The following is a 10,068-nucleotide window of genomic DNA, read 5'->3' as shown; positions in this document are numbered from 1 at the left end:
TTTCGCCCATTTTCAATACCAACCTACCTTGGATTAAGGGAAACCTACATACCAAATTTCGTTGAGATATCTCAATTTTTGCTGGAGTTACGATAACACGTACGGACGGACAGACGGACGGACAGACAGACAGACAGACATGGCTTAATCGATTTCTCTATTCATTCTGAGCATTTATGTATACATTTGTCTATATCTATCTCGATTCGTTTTGGCTGTTACAAACAGCCGTTATGTGAACAAAATTAATATACCCTTGTGCACAAGTGCGCTCGGGTATAATTAAACAAGCTACATGTTTTGGACGGTGGCAGGTAACAATATCAACGAAAATAAGGTCAATGCCACTATTTCGCATACTGGTGCGAAATAAAGTCAATTGACATTATTGCTTTTTTAAAAGCGAAATAAAATCCACTGACATTATTGCTCTCTTGTTCCCATGTTTATAAATTTTATCCATCTTGTTATTTAAATTTTAACTTTTTGAACACAAAGGTGGCAACCTTCTTACAAAATATTTTCGCTTTCTTACAACTCCATCGTGGGACACACATAACAAAATTTTTCATTTGACTCGTTAGTGGCAAATATTTTTTTGAAAGAAAGCTTCCTGAAACCTACCTCGGTTTACATCGACATTAAAATTTTTCCCTTACCTTGTTGTATAAACTGATTTTAGCTGTTTGAATATATTTACGTATATATATATAACGATGAAAAAAATTTACTTTTATATGGAAGAACATGCGCACACCCTCTAAAAAAATATTAAAAATGTTTAGCGACTTCAAACTTGCATTTTATTAAACCATCATTGATTTCTAAGAAACTTGATTTAAAAAATCGAAATTTTGTTTAACATTTCTTAAGTTCAATTAATTTTTGTGTACTTTGTGCAAGCTTTGAAACTGTAATTTATGCGGTTTCTGATACAGATCGACCCATATTTTAAAGAAAAATTATTAACAATAAATAAATAAACATAAGTTACCAGCATCATAATTTTAAATTTTACTGCTATTATTTGACTCGTAACTGTATATGTGTACATATGTATGATTAGAAACAAATCTTGGATCCCAGTCATAATTCGGTTGACATGGAATTTTCTATATGGGGCGTTCCATTTTCCGGAGAACTAATGAGTTTCATGAGTTGAGTGTACATATGTATGATTAGAAACAAATCTTGGATCCCAGTCATAATTCGGTTGACATGGAATTTTCTATATGGGGCGTTCCATTTTCCGGAGAACTAATGAGTTTCATGAGTTGAGTGTACATATGTATGATTAGAAACAAATCTTGGATCCCAGTCATAATTCGGTTGACATGGAATTTTCTATATGGGGCGTTCCATTTTCCGGAGAACTAATGAGTTTCAGATTTTCTCAATACTTGGCCATTTTGTTGTATTTAAGTATAGCAAAGAGCTTTGCAAAAATCCAGTTATTTTGCAAGATATTGTTAATTAAATCTAGAAAAAAAATGATATTTATAAAAAAAAATAAGAGAATACATTGAATTTAAAAATATTTAACTTTTTAAAATTTTTTATAATTTTTTATAAAATTACACATTTTATTTTTTTTTAGGTATGTATCTGTCCTTTCTGTTTATCCTTTACTTGCTCTTTGAGTTTGGATAATCGCGGCTCAACTGTATTTTTAGTTTCCGCTAAAAGATGTTAAAATATAAAAGCCGGATTTAAGAACGCATAATAAGCGACCACCATAGCGTTTGCTTTAATTTACATACATACATACTATATGCACAAAGAGTTTCACTCAAACAGTATTTTATGGCAATACACTTTTTTTTTTTTGTCGCGACAATAGTCTCATTTTGTGTTGCTCCAGTTCAAGAGAGTGTTTTGAACTCGTTCACCGCTCTGCATACACACAATACGAATTAAGTAGCGTTTAGTTGAGTCTTAAAGATTATAGGAAGCGAAATATTTTTTAGTAGCGAAGTATTGTTGGTGTTTATCAGACGGAAAAATGCTTTCTAAGTCGTTTTCGAAACTTACGTGACGATTAATTTCCATACATAGAAGGTACTAATTTATAGTAACAGTGTACACAGAGAGGATTAAACACTTTTTAAATACAATTTCAGAACGAAATATGTTACATACTATTTCATTTTTCAACATCACACGTGCCGTACTGTACCTGGAGGTGACCTGAGTTATTTCTTTGACTTGTAATAACTATGAAGGAGCTATGAATTAAGCAATTGAAGAAGGTAAAAAATCAAATTCAACAAGTTATTGAGTGAATTTTTATAAACACAAATTATTTTTACATGCGGCAGTAAGTACGAAAATACTATTTACAAATAATCTGGGTATGCATTTCATGATGCTTTGTTGACATTTAGCAGGTACTCAGATCTAGCGAGCAATAAATTCGTGAAAATACATGCATACAAAGTATTTACATACAATCAAGAATTGCAAGCAATTAGGATTACAAGGTGCTACCGAGCGTTCGGGTTCAGGTTCGGTTACCGACCAATTCGGCCATGAAGTTCGTGTTCGGGTTCGGTTTGGTTTCGTCCAAAATTGGCCGAGTAATTTGCCCGAAAAGTTTATTTTTACATATAATAAACATTTTTTTTTTTTTTAAGTGCCTCTGTGGCATTCCTGTAATTCGATTTTATGGCTTTTTCATGGCAACTTTCTTGTTTCTTGTCGTTCTTTTAATTTTATTTCCTTCCCGAAATTTCAATGCCCGATAACACTTCTTGTATGTTAAGTTTGCAAATTTGCCTTGTATTTCAATGTTATATTGAGAAATTTTAGTTCCACGTGTTAACAGCCAGAAAGAACTTTCTGTCACATTTTGAAAATCAGTTTCAGAAATAAAAATTGCTAAATGTGACTGCAATTGCAACTTGCTCGTGCAGCACTAGTAATTTTTATTTCTGCTGCAAGTGCAGTCAAACTAATCGAGTCTTGCCGTGTGAAAAAAAAGTTCGAGTTTTTGAGAAACAATGCTTTTAATTAATTAATTTGCGGTATATAATGCTTATGTAATTTTTACTGTAAAAAGTTCGGTTCGGGTTCGGTTTCGGCCGAACTTCAAGAACAAACCGAGTGTTCGGTTCGGTTTCGGTTTCGGCTAAAAACTCGAGTTCGGTCGGACACTAAAAAAAAGTCATGAAATACAACCGAAACAAAATCTAGTGAAGGTTGTAGCTATGCTCGAGTACAACACGAAAATATTAGGTCCCGTATAGTTCCTTAACCCTCTATTCTAACATAATCTTATCTAACATAATATCAAGGTACTTGACATGGGGCAGAGTAGTGACGCTGTGTTCGCCAATTTGTATGGTGACTCCGTTTTCTGCTCCGCAAGCTTAAGGCTATTTTTTGAAGCCACGATTGTACAGATTCTATGGCTTTATTGCCTTTCTCGCAAATTTCGCTTAAATGTTTCGCAGGAACCACTACCGCGATTTCATCCGCAAAACCAATTAACTCTGTCATCTTGGGTACTTTGAGGCGAAGAACTCCGTCGTACATAACGTTCCAAAGTAAAGGACCAAGCACTGGGCCCTTCCCCTTGCACGTTACCATTGCTGCATCGCAAGCTACTCGAAAGTTAACCATTAGCTGGGAGGCTATTGCGTTTGCCGATCCTGTATACTCTGTTGGTATCATCGTTTCATTCAAAACGTCGACGTCTAAGGTGTTAGTATTCCATCCGCGGTGTTTTTGGCACGGTTGTCAGGTATAAAAACAGCATAAAACGGCGCAAATGTTGATCACCTCGTAATGGGTAACAAATTGTTGTTTGGTTTTCACAAATCACTAACATATTTTTAATATAAATGTTTTTAATCCGTCTTTCGCAAAATGTTGCATTTTAACACCAGGCGCAGCGCCGCTGGCTTTTGTAATAAGGCGAATAATCGAACACCCCAGTGGAATGCCATTGAATCAGATATCAATAAGATTTCACTGAAAATATCTAGATTATTTGGCTGAACTTCACTAACTGATAAGGTAAAGAACAATTCGAATACCTTAATACCTTCCAAAAGTTCAGTGTTTAGAAAAAAATCGGTTGTTTTTCTGTACCCCAGTCTAAAATTGTGCTCGGGACAGATTTTGGTTTGCATTATGGTCAGTTGTTTGCCACTTCAGTCATCGATGGAAGTTTATATCAAATTAACACTAAACCGAGAAGTCAATGGTCTTTTTATTTAGAGGTAGATAAGCTTGTTTCCTGAAGAGTGGTAAAATAAAATAATAGAAATGCAAAGCTGTAGAGTTGATGCTATTAATCTTTCTACTAATTATCGGTACACATGTATTTCCTCAAAAACAATTTTTTTTTATTTTATTGCATTTTCAGATGCAGTGGCGTAAAATCAATAACCGATGACCGTTTGGCAAAAATAATGTTAAAATGAAACTAGTTATCTGAACACAATAAGAAATGACTAGAAGACCGGCTACGGTTCGAAAATTCAACAAAATAAATGATTTTCGAGAAAAACTATATAGTTTTTCAAATGCATATTGAGTTGCTGAATTCGCGAAACCGCGCTATGTCATATTTGCATATCGAACAAAGCAATTAAAGGAAGTTGAACGAAAATGCAATGAAATACGATGAAGATACTTTGATTAATGTGCGTATTCGCTGATGCAAAAAATGATTAAAACAAATAGCTGTCGAAAACCTTTAACCTTCCGCCCTGCCACCGTCATTGCATTATACTTTTGCCATGCAAATACATGAATCGGTCAATGCGTTTGGCGAAGTATTAATTAGCTTTTAACAATTAAGGTGTCAAACCGCCTGAATAGATAATTAAAACAGTACTCTACAGCCTGCAGAAGCAAGTAACAGCAAAAAAAAAACAAAAATTTAAAGTTGTTTGAACATGTCAGTCAACAGACGCGAGCGTCATAAGCAACCAGAAGTGCGGGGCGCTTTTTGGAAGTAAGATTAAGAAAACTATTATAACAATCTATGTATTAATAATGTTTGGCATTTGACAAGGAAAAAATTGGCTGGGCGATGAATGAGCGTGCGTGCCAACGGTTTAGTAACTCTCGTAATTAAGCGCCAATTAATCAGCAAGGAGATTGAAAGGCCAGCAAAAAACTCAGCGTCAGTAAAAAAATTTAGTTAAATATGTTTATAAAAAATATAGTTATTAAATTGTTGGGCGTATAAATATGTTTTTAGTTTTACCTTTTCTAGTTTTCAAATAACTGGAAGCCCAAAAGCCGGTAGTTAATTGGCAATGATGAACCAGTAGGCTATCTGCATGATCTTTTAACTATAAAAACCAAAATCAGCTGGACCGAAGACATCAGTTTCACTGCGGACAGCTAACAGTGGGAATTTAACGTTGAGGTTAAACAAACAAACAATTCGTCAGAGAATGCGTCTTTTTTTGGTAATTTATCACTCTCGCACATCAAAAGGATTAAATACGAATTAACAGTAAACACACCTCACTCTTCTTTCCCCCACAACATGTTTAGGTACTTTGCTGCTCGTTGGCCGCCATCGCCCATGCCAAACCACAAGGATACAATTATGGTACTGGCATCTCAGGCGGCAGCGCTAACGTCGGCCGTTACCAAAGTAGTGGAAACTTGGCTGGTGGACTGAGCGGACTTGGGAGCAGTTACGGAGGCTTTGGTAGCGCCAGCAACAGTGCACCAAGCTTTGGTAGCGCCAGCAACAGTGCACCAAGCTTTGGACACTACCAAAGCGGTAGCAATGGCATCAGCAGTGGTGGTGGTTTTGGCAGCGGCATAAGCGGAGGTTTCAGCGGTATTGGTGGCAGCTCCTTCAATGCTGGCTTTGGTGGACGACAACAATCGGGCGGTTTTGAAACTCCCCTTGTACACAAACAATTCATAACCGTTTCAGCGCCAGAGGATCATGAATCGCTTGAGCAAAGCAAGCATTTCGTTATTGGACGCCCACAAAAGAACTATCGTGTTGTCTTTATTAAGGCGCCATCCTCGAGCTCAGCTAATGTCAAATTGTCTGCGGAATATGCGCCACAAGAAGAAAAGACTGTCATTTATGTGTTGTCCAAAAAGGACTCCACACTCGAGGTCAACGATATAGCCACACCCGCACCCACAGTGCCCGCCAAACCAGAGGTATTCTTTATCAAATACAAGACCGAAGAAGAGGCGCATCATGCGCAACAACAAATTCAAGGTAAGTAAAAGCAACAAAGTGTAATAAATACTACACTAACTAGCTACTATTAATGGCGAATATTTTTCTGCTTACAGCCGAGTATGATAAAATCGAAGGCACATCCGAGCACACCAATGGCGGCATTGGCCAACAACAATCGGTTGTTGGTATACTGGATGGTGGCGTTGGTTCAGCCAGTGGCAGCCATGGCGTTGGCGGTGGTATTGCTGGTAGCAGTTATGGCTCTGGAAGTGGTGTTGGCATTGGTGACATTAGTGGTAGTGGCTTCGTTGGTGCTTCCAGTGCAAGCATTGGTGTTAGCCAAAGCGGTTCCGGTTCAAGTGGCGCTAAATCATCCACCTACTTGCCACCATCCAAAGTAGTGTAAGAGGCCAAAAATTTAGCGTTTTTTCAGATTATTTTGTTATGACAAGTGGATTGTAGAAAAAAAAATGTAAACAACTGAGATTACTTAAAAAAATTATTGTTAAAATGTTACTCAAATAAATAAACGATATTCCTTTTTTGAATAAAAAATACTTATATGTATATTGGAAGTCCTAATATATAACTAAATTGTTGGTGATTTTAAAAAGTAAAAAAATAACCCCAATTGGGAATGTGAACATATTTATGAAAGAAAAACTTGAGTAATGTATAGCAAATGTATAAACACTCAGGGTATTCTCTAAGTCTTGCAAAACTCTGCACGGTGCAAATGGAATGCATCGTAGAACCATGCAACCCGTACACCGTGCAGGGGTTTGCCAGATTTTGAAGTAAGTATTATCACAATTATTTTTAGTTCTCGCCCCTTGTGCATGCTAGATTCTACTGGCAGGTTTTCGAGCATACCATCAAAAATCGGTTTGAATAAACAAAAAACCAATATATATTAAGATAACAGATTTTTCGGTCAGCTATTATCATTATTCAAGGACTTGTATTGTCAAACTCCTTTCATAATAATTATAAGAGAGATAAATATTCTTAAGTCTTCAAAGACTTTTATTTTAAGATTTCTATTATAAAAGTCTTTTCACAATAATTATGAGTGCGAAAAAATGTTTAAGGCTTAAAAGAAGGGGCTTGTTCAGGACTATTTCAGGATTGGTTCGGGACTATTTCTGGGCCAGTTCGGGGCTAGTTGTGAGCCAAACAATACGGTTTAATGGCAACCATAGATGTTAAGAATGCATTCAATTCCACAAAACACTGAAGGTAACAAGATATCTGCAAAAAATTATCTCCAGCTGTCTCAGCGAAAGTGTTGCGCTACCGCAACGACAATGTATTCATGGAGTATGAAGTAATGGCGGGTCTACCCCAGGGAGCAGTATTAGGCCCTTTTTTGCAAAAAACCATGTATGATGGCATCCTACAGCTTGCAGTTCCTACATGAGGATCGGCGTTACAGCTAAAACGCTTGTCAAAATCGTAGCCATCGCGGAGAGATCTATAAAAGCAGCTGACGCGGTTAGGCTTTCGATGCTTCCTGCTCTAAAAAAAATAAAGAAACCAAGTAAAGAAGGAAAGATGTATAAGCTCGGACGTAACCGAACTTTATATACCCGGCACACGTATTCAATATTAAACTGAATCATAAGCAAGAGTATTTTACCCGATGTCAAACAGTTTCGATAATATGCTATGAGATATTGAATTAATTGGAGCAAGTTTGGTGGAAATCGTTAAGGGGGTTATCAATATACACTTACGTATGTATGTAGTGATAAATGTGTGGTGCCATGCCCATTTTTCGAAAATCAATAATATTGTTTCTTGTTAAGAGATTGTTGTAAGTTGGCGTGTTTAGTTATTGAAAAATCGGAGTTTTCGTATTTCTGAAATTGACTGTTATATGGTGGGTACGCTAATTTTAGTCCGATTTCAAAAATTTTCAACCGAGGTTGGTAGAAATTGATAAACCGGTTACCGAGATGTAGGCGTAAGTGGAGGGCGCCACACATTTCTTTAAGTAGCATTTTCTACTGGGAGGTCATTGTATATATCGATTTTGAGTAAATTAGCTTAAATAGTTTTCGTTTTTCTGTAAACTACCATTATATGAGTGGTGGGCGAGGTTCTTGTCTGATTTAAAAAATTGTCAAAGGGTTTCTTAGTGAGGCTCTACAGAGGTACAGTATTTCACCGTAAGTGGGCAGTGCTACTCCAATTTTCAAAAACTTTCATAACTACATATATTATTTTATGCCAAAATTCTAAACTACTTTCAACAGAATTTACGGAAATATTGTAGATTTTGTATTTTTCGAAAATACCGTTATATAGTTTTGAATCCCAACCTACCTTGGGTAAAGGGAAACTTACTTACCAAATTTCGTGGACATATCTCAATTTTTTTTTTAGAGTTGTCGTGTACACGGACAGATATGGCTTAATCGATTTCTCATTTCATTCTGAGCATTTATTTATACATTTGTCTATATATCTATCTCGATTCGTTTCGGCTGTTACAAACAACGGTTATGCGAACAAAGTTATAATACCCTTGTGCACAGGTGCGCTCGGGTATAAAAATTCGCGCACAAAGGAACTTCAAGTACTCAATATAAAACGCGAATATATATTTCAGAGCCAGGGCGAGGGAGCTATTACTCGAATACAATAGATGTTTTAAGTTACTCTTTTGCTCCTGAGGAAAACCTGTTAACTAGCAAGTGGATTGCGTGAAAAGACATCGAGAGTAATTAGAACCACTGTCGACACCTTTTCAGGTCGCTTCTTAATAATCGCTTTCAGTCAGAACTTCTTTAAATCAACCCCCACTAAAAGTCCACATTGTGTAATTTTTCCAACGCTAACGATATGAAAGGGCAGTTTTATCCCTGTAGTAAAATTTAGAGACAGTCTGACGAAGCGCTAGTTCCGAACTACATGTATCACAACTATCTCCCGTACAATACAAAAGCAGCTCAGCGAAAAGACCTCCGACTCAAGCATCGTTCATTTGCGAGTTCAAGTCGCAGTGGAGGCAGTTGTGAGTATTCAAATTTAATGAATTTAAATTGTAGCGTACAGATTACAAAAAATTTTTTTATAAAATATGTAACAAAAATGGAATGTGTAAAAGAAAAAAAACTGTCCAAAACGGAACCGGTTGAAAAACTAGTTGCAAAGTAATGCACAGGGCGACAGTTGCCACCGCCAATGACATCACCGTGTAAAACTGGACAGTTGAAAGCATTTCTGGGATATTGAACTAGAACTAGTACTGTCAAAATTCTTAATGCTCTTCCGGCAGTTTGACAGTTTCCACAAACTCGCCTGGAAAACTAGTCCAGGCGACTGCGAGCTAGTGAGAAGCAAAAATAACTCTCTCACAGTGGCTCTCAACAGCCCGAGTACCAACGAAATAAACACAAATTGGGCACTTTCGGGCACCCGCACGCGACTAAATATTTTTGTTATTAAACTACTACTACTAGCACTGACGCACAAATGGGAAAATGTAGAAATATGCAAGAAGTGGCTACCAATTGCGAAAAACCCGGGTTTTTAGGACCAGTTACCAATTTAATTGTATAATGGTTATATCAAAAATTAATTCGCTTCTTCAAATTCGAAAAATTCCTTTTTTTTTTTGGTACAGAGTACCGATTTCGTAAAAAGCGGAATTGCCCCGCCCATTTTTTATATGTGTAAAGAGCAAAACCGAATTTAAAAATTTATTGAACAAATCGTCCCCTCAATATAACAATAGCGTATGTGCTCATACGCCATTATTTTTTTATTGCATATTTAGAATCTCCATCATTGATTCTATGTCTGGTCAAAATTTCGTCAAATTCTACTTCCACAAAGTGGGTCAAAATGTCATTGGAAAAAATGGTGTATAATTTCTTGTTCAAAAATTT

At 36.5% G+C, this 10,068-nt stretch overlaps 1 protein-coding gene across 2 annotated transcripts in view; it reads right to left on the bottom strand.

Moving 5' to 3' along the window:
- Nucleotides 1-10,068, bottom strand: part of LOC108367414 (endothelin converting enzyme 1) — a 68,184-nt gene that overhangs the window by 56,448 nt on the left and 1,668 nt on the right. The gene's annotated exons all lie outside the window — the stretch shown is intronic.

This window comes from Rhagoletis zephyria, unplaced genomic scaffold (genome assembly GCF_001687245.7).
Source record: "Rhagoletis zephyria isolate East Lansing unplaced genomic scaffold, Rhagoletis_zephyria_1.1 Rzeph_scaffold_02673, whole genome shotgun sequence".
NCBI lineage: Eukaryota > Metazoa > Arthropoda > Insecta > Diptera > Tephritidae > Rhagoletis > Rhagoletis zephyria.
The sequence above is the reverse complement of the archived record's forward strand: the minus strand, read 5'-3'. Positions and strand labels throughout refer to the sequence as shown.